Source organism: Macaca nemestrina, chromosome 15 (assembly GCF_043159975.1).
Source record: "Macaca nemestrina isolate mMacNem1 chromosome 15, mMacNem.hap1, whole genome shotgun sequence".
NCBI classification, from domain to species: domain Eukaryota; kingdom Metazoa; phylum Chordata; class Mammalia; order Primates; family Cercopithecidae; genus Macaca; species Macaca nemestrina.
In genome coordinates, this window is record NC_092139.1 from 10,731,484 (window position 1) to 10,743,604 (window position 12,121).

At 40.6% G+C, this 12,121-nt stretch overlaps 1 protein-coding gene across 15 annotated transcripts in view; it reads left to right on the forward strand.

The window, feature by feature from the left end:
* LOC105470646 (brain enriched myelin associated protein 1) overlaps positions 1-12,121 on the forward strand; it is a 126,889-nt gene that overhangs the window by 13,721 nt on the left and 101,047 nt on the right. The gene's annotated exons all lie outside the window — the stretch shown is intronic.

The following is a 12,121-nucleotide window of genomic DNA, read 5'->3' on the forward strand; positions in this document are numbered from 1 at the left end:
TCTTAACTTGATCATCTGCAAAGATTCTGTTTCCAAATAAGGCCACATTCACAGGGGGTTAGGACTTCAGCAACTTTTGGGGCAATATGATTCAGCCATAACAATGGATCTCTTCTGAGCTTCTGACAGCTGGGGGAGACTGAGGAGTTACAGCAGATAAGATAAAAGCAATAGAGTGAAAACATGAAGATTGGCAGGCCTAGGTTGCAATCCCTGCCCTGCAGATGACTGGCCGTGTGACCTGGCACAAGACATCCGCTTTTCTCAGCCTCAGTTTTCTCATCTGTAAAATGAGGATAAAAGTACCTACCTCAGAGAATTGCTATGAGGATTAAAGGAGGTTGTTTATTAAACATTACATGATCCCCAGCGATATTTCATATATTCCTTTCCCCAAAATGTGCACAGCCTCTGCCATTATCAGCACTTATGAATTCCTCTGAAACTGGTAAATTATACAAGACAGCAGAGTTTTGTCCACATGAGGGCAGTGTTAAAACTGAGGCATATATTTACCTATTTGAGTTTATCCTGGAGTATAAGACTATATATTCAATGCTTTCAGAGTGGTCAGGTTCTACTATGTGACAGATACATATAAATTATATAAGAAGAGCTAGTACAGCCCAGTAGTTGATGGTAAGAACTCTGCAATCAGACTGCTGGCTTTGCCACCTACTAGCTGTGTGACCTTGAGCAAGTTACATAACCTCTCTGAACCTCTGGCTCCTCATCCATACAGCGGAAGTAATAACAGTACCTATAGCATAAGCATCTGATATAACAAAAGCACATTCTACAGTGCCTGACAGATAATAAGTGCTTCTATCATTATCATATTATGGTTATGGGTGTTTTCATTCACATATAAGATTGTGCGCTTCGGTTTCCTTTCCTGAGTAATGAAGGAGGTATATTATAGCATTGGTTCCAAAGGTTTTAGAATTTCCTGGGGAATGTATTAAAATTTCCGTGCCCTAGTCTCATCCCATAGCTGCTATTCAGAACACTCTAAGGTTGGGGACTGAGAATCTGAACTATTAGGGGCTCTGTAGAAGGTTCTTTTTAAAAAAATTTCATAGCTTTAGGGTAAAAGTGGTTTTTGGTTACATGGATGTGATTATATAGTGGCAAAGTCTGGGCTTTTAATGTACCTGTTACCCCAGTAGTGTACATTGTAGCCAATAGGTAATTTTCAACCCTCATTCTACTCCCACCCTCCCTTCTTTGGAGTCTCCAATGTCCATTATACTACCCTATGACCCTGTATACACATAGCTTAGCTCCCACTTGTAAGTCAGAACATGCAGCATTTGGTTTCTGTTCTTAAGTTGCTTCACTTAGAATAATGGCCTCCATTTCCATCCAAGTTGCTTCAAAAGACATTATTTTGTTATTTTTATGGCTGAGTAGTATTCCATGGGGGGGGGGTGTATATTTTATATATATATATAAAATATATATAACTTATATATATTTTATATATATATATAAAAAATCAACACATCCCTCACCATACATAGCTACTTTTTTGTTTTTGTTGTAGGGTGTGGTGAGGACCCTTACGATATACTCTTAGCAAATTTCAAGTGAGCAAAACAGTATTATTAACTTATATTTACCATGCAACTTATTCATCTTATGAGTGAAAGTATGTACCCTTTGACCAAAATTTTCCCTGGACCTCAGCCCCTGGTAATCACCATTTACTCTCTGCTTCTATGAATTCAACTTTTTTAGATTCCACATGTAAGTGAGATCATATAGTATTTGCCTTTCTGTGTCTAGCTCCTTTCACTTATCATAAAGTCCTCCAGGTTCAAGTTGCAAATGCCAATATTTCCTTCTTTTGTATGACTGAATATTCCATTGTGTGTGTGTATATTTATACACATGTATATGTGTGTGTCCATATATATATTTTATTTATCCATTCATCCACTGATGGACACATAGGTCGTTCCCATATCTTGGCTATTGTGAATAATGCTGCAATGAACTTGGGACTACAGCTACCCTGCCTTCATTTTTTTAGATATATACCCAGAGGTGGATTGCTGAATCATATGGTAGTTGATATGGTTTTGCTCTGTGTCCCCACCCAAATCTCATTTTTAATTGCACTCCCATAATTCCTATGTGTTGTGGGAGGGACCCAGTGGGAGATAATTTGAATCATGGGGGCAGTTTCCCCCATACTGTTCTCATGGTAGTGAATAAGTCTCATGAGATCGGATGGTTTTATCAGGGGCTTCCACTTTTGCATCTTCCTCATTTTCTCTTGCCACCGCCATGTAAGAAGTGCCTTTCACCTCCCACCATGATTCTGAGGCCTCCCCAGTCATGTGGATCTGTAAGTCCAATTCAGCCTGTTTTTCTTCCCAGTCTTGGATATGTCTTTATCAGCAGTGTGAAAACAGACTGATATAGTAGTTTTATTTTTTAACTTTCTTAGGAACATCCATACTATTTCCCATAATGACTATGCCAGTTTACATTCTCATTTTGGCCCAATTTTTAATCGGGTTGTTTTCAATTATCCTCTTATATTTAATATGGAGTGCAAGGGCAGGGAATGAATAGGGAAAAATTGTTGGGATTGAGAAAGCCTGTCTCTCTACCCTTCTGTCTATCCTCCGTTTCACTCTCTCTTTTCTTTCCTCTCTCACCTGTAATATATTTATGTTTTATATATGTGTGTATATATATGCATGTGTATTAACATATATGAGCTATACATATGCATAGGTATAGCTCATATATGTGTATATCTCACATATGTATATGCACATATTTGAGATATACATATATGTATGCATATTTCATATATACGTATGTATATCACAAAGATGTTCCCGAAAGGAGGGACACAGGTAAGAGAAACCGAGGACAACAGTCTGAAATAGCAGTTGCTGTGTGAACACCTACACATGACAAGGGAAAAGAAACACACATTTACGAGTCATGGGTTATTTGTACCTCGCCCTCATACCTGGCAGTCTTGCTTTCAACATCCTCAGCTACCACTGGAGAATTTGTAAAGAGTCCCAGTTAATCCCAAGGTAGCAATTTTGCCTGTTATTCATTTACATCTTCAACCTGTGCAACTTGCTTTAGAGTGATTACCCCTTTTAAGCTTATTATTGTCCTCATGCTGTTTTCCTAAGATTATTAGCTAAGTTATAATTTTCAGTGCAGTTTTAAGGAGTATAAAAGTGGAATTCTGAATGATCTTTTTTTTTATCTTTCAGAGAGAATTCTTTGACCATGTCTTTTGATGCACATTTCTATTGATCTCTGTTGGTGTATACATATATGTATATAGATATAGAAAAGTCATTGGAAAAATATGTAAATAGAAATCTAGGTGACTGTTGGGTTTCTTTTTATCTATACTTTTCCTATTTAAAAAAATTGCAATTAAAACAGTTCATTGGTGATACAGTTTGGTTGTGTCCCCACCCAAATCTCATCTTGAACTGTAGCTCCCATAATCCCCACGTGTCATGGGAGGGACACAGTGGGAGGTAATTGAATCATAGGGGCGTGTTTTTCCCATGCTGTTCTCATGATAGTGAATAAGTCTCACAAGATTTGATGGTTTTATAAATGGGAGTTCTTCTGCATATGCTCCCTTGCCTGCTGCCATGTAAGATATCCCTTTGCTCTTCCTTTGTCATCTGCCATGATTGTGAGATCTCCCCAGCCATATGGAGCTGTGAGTCCACTAAACCTCTTTCCTTTATAAATCTTGGGTATGTCTTCATTAATAGCATGAGAACAGACTAATACAATTGGCATCCAATAATATTTGCTATGAAGGCTTATTTAGAAGCAGCAATGGTACAGTGGCTAACCAAACAGCCAAAGAGGCTGGGATGCTACGTTTGAATCATGGCTCCAATAAGTGAACTTGGGCAGGTTTCTGAACTTCTTTGTTCTGTCGTCTGTAAAATGGGAATTATAATAATGATAAGAGCAAGCTTCTAAGTTGTTGTATGGTTTAAATAAGTTGATACTCTTAAACTCTCAGAACAGTGTCTGGCATGTGGTAAATACATTAGGAAAGTTATTCTGTCTTAGATTTAATGTCAATTGACTTAAAGACTGCCATTGCTGTTTGAAGTTAACTGTATTATTTCTGCCTAACATATCTTTTGGAACTTTAAAATCAAAAGTTAAAACTAGTCTTTCCGATATCCCTTATGCTTTGTAAGTCTTTTATTTGTCTTTAGAGCAATGTGAGAGATATCAATCAGGGAAAAGACCTCTTTTAAACTAAAACATGAAATTACATTCTGTACCCTCCTAGAAGGAAATGTATCGTGTAGAGTGCTTTTTCTTAGTAAGAGCAAGCCATCATGGGAATTTGATATCAAACATTAAGTAACACAATCCACGTGGATTAGAGATCTTTCTTGAAAGCTTGGGATTATTGTTCATCTGAAGTAATGATATATTGAAAAATCAAAATGTCTCAGTTTTTGCTTATGTTCTATTTCTAGCTTAACTCACCAATTTTAGATGTTATTTGAGTGTCCCGTTTTGAAGTAGGTTGTCAACGATGTTAAAGCAGCATACCATGTGATTTACCTGCAATGCCACTAAGACCAACATATTTGCTTGCAAACTTTGGGTGAGAGGCTTATGTGCTTGTTCTGCCAAAATACAATTGTTTAAATTAGTATCTTCAATTTGTCTCTATCCTTTTCAAATAGTTTTTTTGTTTGAATCCAAAAATATCTGGATAATTATTTGTGTTAGAGCAAAATATCTATCATTAGAAAAACGGTTAATCCAATTAGGGTATATCCATACAATGGTCTCGTGATCTGTTTGTGCTGCTATAACAAAATACCATAGACCGGGTAATTTATAAAGAGTAGAAATTTATTTCTCTTAGTTCTAAAGGCTGGGAAGTCCAAGATCAAAGCACCAGCAGGTTCAGTGTCTGGTGAGGGCCCTGTTCTATACTTCCAATATGGCACCTTGTTGCTGTGCCCACCAGAGTGGAGGAATGCTGTGTCCTCATACAGCAGAAGCAACAGAAGGGCATGAAAGGGACTAGCTAGTTCCCTCAGGTCCTTTTATAAAGTCTATAATTCCATTTATGTGGTCTTTGCCCTCTAAACTTAATCACCTCCTTAAGGCCCCACCTCTTAATATGATCACATGGTAATTAAGTTTCAACATATGAATTTTGGGGGACACATTCAGGCTATAGCAGATGGTATACTCCTTAGCAATAAATAAGAAGGAACTACCGATCAATGCAACAGCATGGATGAATCTCAAAATTATTATACTGAGAAAAAGAAGCCAGACACAAAAGGCAACATACTATATGATTCCATGTATATAACATTCTAGAAAGGGCACAAATGTAGTGATAGAAAGTAGATCAGTGGTTGCCAGGGGCTGGGGCTGGTTGAGGCAGTCACTGCAGAGGGACATCAGGAAACTTTGGAATGATGGAGAAGCTTTATATCTTCATCATGATGGAGGTTACATGACTGCATATTTTGTCAAAATGCACTGAATTGTGCTATTAAAGTTGGTGGATTTTATTGTATGTAAATTATACTTCAATCAGATAAATCTGATTTTTGTAAATGCTGTTAAGGTACAATGAAGTTTTTAAAAAATCAGCATAGTTGGCCAAGCGCAGTGGGTCACGCCTGTAATCCCAGCACTTTGGGAGGCCAAGACGGGTGGATCACCTGAGGTCGGGAGTTCGAGACCAGCCTGGTCAACATGGGGAAACCCCATCTCTACTAAAAATGCAAAAATTAGCTGGGCGTGGTGACACACGTCTGTAATCCCAGATACTCAGGGGGCTGAGGAAGGAGAATCTTTCTTGAACCTGGGGAGGCGGATGTTGCAGTGAGCTGAGATCGTGCCACTACACTCCAGAGTAAAAGACAGAGAGAGAATCCATCTCAACAACAACAACAAAAAAATCAGCATAGTCAAAAGCAGCTCACATCAACTAAAGAAAAAAAATAAATTCAATAAAGAATGGGGGAAAAGATCACTTGCTATGTTAAAAGGGTGTCTTCTGCTCAACCAGTTCCTTTACTTCCTCTGAATTCATCACTGGGGGCAGGAGGAGTCTGCACAAAAGAACGTAATGTGATGGGGAGGTGTTTTGTGAAGAGATGACACCTCTTAGCTATTCTGTCAGCCCATTCCTCCCATATACTGCCCAGGAGAGGGAGACCTCAGGAGACTGTTACCTGATACCTATTGACCTCCCCCTAGTAAGTGTGGTATGTGAATTTATTGCATCTCATTGAATCAGACAACTTCAAGTAGGACCACACCTCACAGTTGAGCACATCACCTTCCTGTGGCGTGCAGAGATCCCCGGTTTTGTTCACATGCAAACTTTGGTGGATTGTGAAGGAGAAACTCAATCTCCCATGTCTCAGAGATCAGGCAGTTAGAAAGGACAGAACATTTAGTCCCACACGCCACTGTCAGGCCGGACCAAATTAATCATCCTAGAAAGAGAATACTCTGTTCCATTTAGTGAAACTTTACCACGGACCTGCCACAACCCCTATTAATATGCAACAATCACTTTCCCACCGGTAAGAAAGGAGAATGACGGCTGCTCCTTACCTTTTTCACTCAAAAGCTAAAAAGAGAAGAGAAAGCCTAAGCCTAGAGATTCTGGGAAGGAAATACCTAAAAAGGCTTTTTACCACCTTAAGAATATAGTTGTTTTCTATTTGTTTCTTTGCAAAAGACCCCACTGAAGAGACAGATGGCCAGTATTAGCATAAAACCAAGCTCTGTGAGAGCACAGCTAATGCTGCTGTGATATAATTAACGTTTTGTTCTTCAATAACAAAAACATAGTTTTTAAAGGCACATATGTTTTCAAGGGGGATCCCAGAGTCATCTTCTCACTCAAGCAGAGCTGAGGTGTTGGGGAGGGATGCAAGAGGAGGCAGAGTGTGGACGGCCAGGGCAAAGAAGGCAAGTGGGCAAGTGGGGATGACACGCTGGCCTCACAGGTGACATCCAGGACTAGACAAGGTAATGCATTAAGAGCTAAGTGAATCCTATTCATGAAATTGTAATATCACTGACGTGTATCTGTGTATCTGTGTACTATATCTGTGCTCTGTACATAAAAGGAATCAGTTTTGTTCATCCTCCCCCACAGAACCAATTTTCGCCCCCTCGGGATAAATACCATCCCCACTGAGACTGCATACACTAGGGAGAGCAACTTATGAGATTTCTTTGTATATGAGACCACAGAGTATCATAGCTAAGAGTCCAGCACACGGCACGGTGCCCCTCCTCCCATCAAATGCTCACGTCTAATCTTCAGCACCTATGAGTATGTGACCTTACATGGCAAAAGGACTTTGCAGATGTGACTAAGGAATGTGAGATGATGATATTATCCTGGATTATCCAGGTGGACTCAATGTGATCAAAAGGGTCTTCATAAGAGGGAGGTAGAAGGGTTGGAGTAGGAAAAGGTGTGATTATGGGAGCAGATGTCACAGACAGAGACTTAAAGATGCTACACTGCTGGCCTGGAAGCTGGAGGATGCAGCCACAAGCCAAGGAATGTAGGTGACCTCTGGATACTAGAGAAGAGAAGGAAATAGATTCTCCCCTACAGCCTCTAGACGCTGAGCCATTTTTGACCTACAACCTTCAGAAGCATAATATATTTGTGCTGGGGCATTTGGGATAATTTGTTACAGCAATCGGAAATGGAACTATATCCTCTCAAGCATAGGACTCTAACAGACCCGGGCATAGGTTTTGGCTCTGCCACTCACTAGCTGTACAACCTTGGCAAGGAAGTTGTATTCTGAGTCTTATCTGTAAAATTGGAATAATAGTATGAACTTTGTAGGGGAGCTCTAAAAACAGCAGCTGGCACAAGATAAATGTGCTGAAATAAAGGATTCTGGGCAAAACCAAAAGTAGAGGCTATTGGGGTGGGTGCAGTGGTTCCAGCCTAAAATCCCAGCACTTTGGGAGGCTGAAGTGGGAGGATTGCTTGAGTCCAAGACTTTGAGTTCAGCCTGGGCAACAGAGAGACCCCATCTCTATTAAAAAAAAAAAAAAAAAAAAAGTAGAGGCTATTCTCATACTTATTCTTTACCGTTGGCTTTCCCTGACATATCACCTGATCACATTTTCCCACCTGCATGTTATTTTTGCCTAAAACTTCATAGATCTTTGGAGAAATAAAAATGCTGATTTTTGCCCTTCTTTGATTCCTTTCTAGCAAATTTGTGACATTAGTTCTCAGACTTCATTGCTGATGTATGTCAGAGACTAAGACGTGCCTTCTCTGCCAGGACACATCATTTTCCAGAAACAGAAGGAATGTTTGACCTGGATAAGAGGTTTCTAAAATTAGTATCTTCCTTTTTGCTCCTAGTCATTGTTCCTAAAAAGAATTGACTAATTTTGCTTTTTAAAAAAAAAAAAAAAAAAAAGATGTTAAGTGGAATCATTTTATTGGATTGAAAATTCTAACTTGAGCAAAGTGCTCCTGCCAATAACATAATGAGTGAGAAGAGAAGCATTTGCCAATATCAATGCCTGGGCAAAGTGCAATGGGAGACCCAATGCCAAAAAGCATAGCTCCCTGATGTAGTAAAAAATACAGGCAACAGCACTTGTCTGGAAGGGAGCAAATACATGTGTTCTCCTAGTGTCCACTATTTCCCTCCAATTGGTCTTATTTTTTATCTGTTTCTAAACTCAGGTAAAAGTCCCTGAGAGCAGGGTGCTTGCCATCCTTTTTTGTTATGAGGGTCCCAGAGCTCAGCACAAGGCCTGAGGTACACTAAAGACTTAGAAATGGTTGATGAATGAACAGTGGCATATTAAGCCAGTGGAAGCAGAGGAACAAAATAATAAGGCCAAAGGGCAAGTTCCCAGACTCTGCTGCACTCAGCTTCAAGGAATGCAACGCTGGCTAAGTAAATATCACTTTTAATTTGAGCAAGAAGTCTGGAGGTGGCAGTTCTAAATTTGGTGCAGCAGTCTGACAGCCTCATCAAAACACCAAGTACATGAGCCAATTGTGTCACTCCTGCTCACAAGATGGCTGTCGCAGAACCAAACATCACATCTCTACATCATGGGATCCAAAAGCAGGAGAGGAAAGGCCAAACTTTGCCACCATTTTTTTTTCTCCTTGTATTATGAGAGGAAGGAGGATCTTTCCGCAAAGCCTCTGCCCCCATGTAGGCATCCTCTTATTGGCCAGAGCTATATCACATGGCCCATACCAGCTGCATGGGATGCAGGGAATCAAGCATCTCCCTGAGATGCAGGCGAATAATAATAATAATACATGGTTGGGGCTGGAGAGGATTGGCTATTGGGCAGGCCACAAGCAGTGTCTGCCAGAGGTGATTCCGAAGAATTATTAGAATTGAGCAAAGGAATGTAGTTCATATCCTTACTCTGGCCTTTCAAAAGACGTTAAGGAGATCTAACTCACGTCCTAAACACCACTTTTCTCTCTCCTCCTACCACATTGCTATGTGTCTCTCACTCAAAAGGCTCCCTATCCTCAACTCTCCACCTTGAATCTCTGCAAGACACCCCATCCTCATGAGGCAGGGGAATAGGGTCTGGAGGCAGGGAAGCTAAGGACTTCCTAGAACTAAGTCATGCAGAAAACCCTCAACTTTCTATGCCCGACTGTGGGCGTAACTCCACTTCAGCTGTGGCAGGAAATATCCTCTTCATTTGCATAGGGTGTACACCAAGTAAATAACTTTGTAACTTTACTTCATCCTCTTCATTTACATAGAGCATACACCAAGTAACCAATGGGAAACTGCTAGAGGGTATTTAAACTCCAGAAAATTCTGTAACCAGCACTCTTAAGCCACTTGCTCGAACCTGCTCCCACTCTGTGGAGTGTACTTTCATTTCTATAAATCTGTGCTTTCATTGCTTTGTGCATTTTGTCCGATTTTTTTTGTTCAAAACACCAAGAACCTGGACGACTCTCCACTGATAACACTCACAGGCACTCTCCTCTCTTCTTTCCCTCCATTGCACTGTATCACCACTCAGTCTAAAGTAATAACAGAGAGTTCTGAACACTGGCTCTCCCCAATGGCCCAACAGCTCTTTGTGCCTCTGTCTTCCTTGGGAGTGAGCAAGAGCCCTGGGGAAATCTCATCCTTCCCAAACTCAGTGCTTTTTCTCACCAAAAAGCCTAGTGGAGAATTCCTGTTAGATAAAATTGTCTTCCCTATTGCATTATTGTGGTTGATAGTCTCCAAAGATGCACACACACACACAACCCACCACCCAATAAGCCATGCTTCCTGGTATTCACACCCCTGTGTAGTTCCCTCTGGGCTGGTCCTATATAACCAACAGTATGTAGTAGAAGGTATGACACAGGACTTTCAAGAAGCCTTTTAAGAAGACTTGGAGTTTCTGCCTTGTCTCTTGCAACACTAGCTCTGGGAAAGGCTAGACACAATGTCAGAAGTTCTACCCTGAGATTGCCACGCTGTGAGATAGCCCAAGCTAGTCACATGAAGAAGCCATGAGGCAAGAGAGAGGTGCCCAGCCAGTCCCCAAATATTCCAGCCATCCCAGTCCAGGAACAAGACCTGTGGGTAAAGAAAACATCACGGGCATTTCAGCTAATAGATGCCGTATGAGGAAGGACCATGGAAACCAGCCCATAGCCGGAACTAAAGCTCCAGACATATGTCCGGGTGTGAGCCGTCCTAGCCATCTTCATCCTTTCAAGGCACCCCAGCTGTGGCTCCAGACATCATAGAACAAAGATAAGCTGATCCTATTGTCTCTGCCTGAATTCTTTTTTTTTTTTTTTTGAGACAGAATCTCACTCTGTCACCCTGGCTGGAGTACAGTGGCACGATCTTGGCTTGCTGCAACCTCCATCTCCCAGATTCAAGTGATTCTCCTGCCTCAGTCTCTCGAGTAGCTGGGATTACAAGCACGTGCCACCATGCCTGGCTAATTTTTGTATTTTTAGTAGAGACAGGTTTTCACCATGTTGGCCAGGCTGCTCTGGAACTACTTAACTTCAGGTGATCTGCCCACCTCAGCCTCCCAAGGTGCTGGAATTACAGGCATGAGCCACTGCACCTGGTGTCTGCCTGAATTCTTTTTTTTTGTTTTTTTGTTTTTCTGTGTTTTTTGAGATCGAGTCTCACACTGTCCACTGGGCTGGAGTGCAGTGGCATGATCTTGGCTCACTGCAACTTCCACCTGCCAGCTTCAAGCGATTTTCCTGTCTCAGCCTCCCAAGTAGCTGGGATTACAGGCACCCGCCACCACGCCCAGCTAATTTTTTGTATTTTTAGTAGAGACAGGGTTCCACTATGTTGGCCAGGCTGGTCTGAAACTCCTGACCTCGTGATCCGCCCGCCTCAGTCTCCCAAAGTGCTGGGATTACAGGCATGAGCCACCGTGCCCGGCCCTGAATTCTTAATGCATGAAATCATGAGCTAATAAAATGGCGGTTAAGTCATTCATTTTGGGGATGCTTGTTACACAGCCATAGATAACTGAAATAACTATTAGTATGCATTTTAATTCTTTGTATTTTATTTTTACATGCATATATACTTACATAAATACTAATTAATATATATGAAGAAATGCAATAATATTTTCTGTTATTGTTGTTTTGGTGAAACCTTTCTTTTTCTTTTTCTTATTGGCTCCTTCCTCATCTCGCATCTTCCCTACCCCCTCCAAGGACACCCAAGCTAACAACCTAATATTTCTTCTTTCATATTTTTCTCTTTGTTCTATACTTTGTAAAAGACAAATCTGAGACACAATAAAATTTCAAAGAGTTTATCTGAATAGAGGCAATTCATTAATTTGAGAAAACAAAACCAAAAGGGTTTAGTGTTTTGATGACAAAGCATCACATGCAAGAATGTAGGGAAAATCCCGAAGTATAATATAACATTTTTTTGATTTGTTACAATTACACAGTTGCCTTGTTTGATCGTCTCATTGGAAAGTGCCCAGTTATAGAATTTTAAATTTGTTGACTGTTTCTGATTGGTTGAGCTCAAGTTCTGTTTTTCTTTAGCATAGGCATTTACAAGAAACAGTTCGA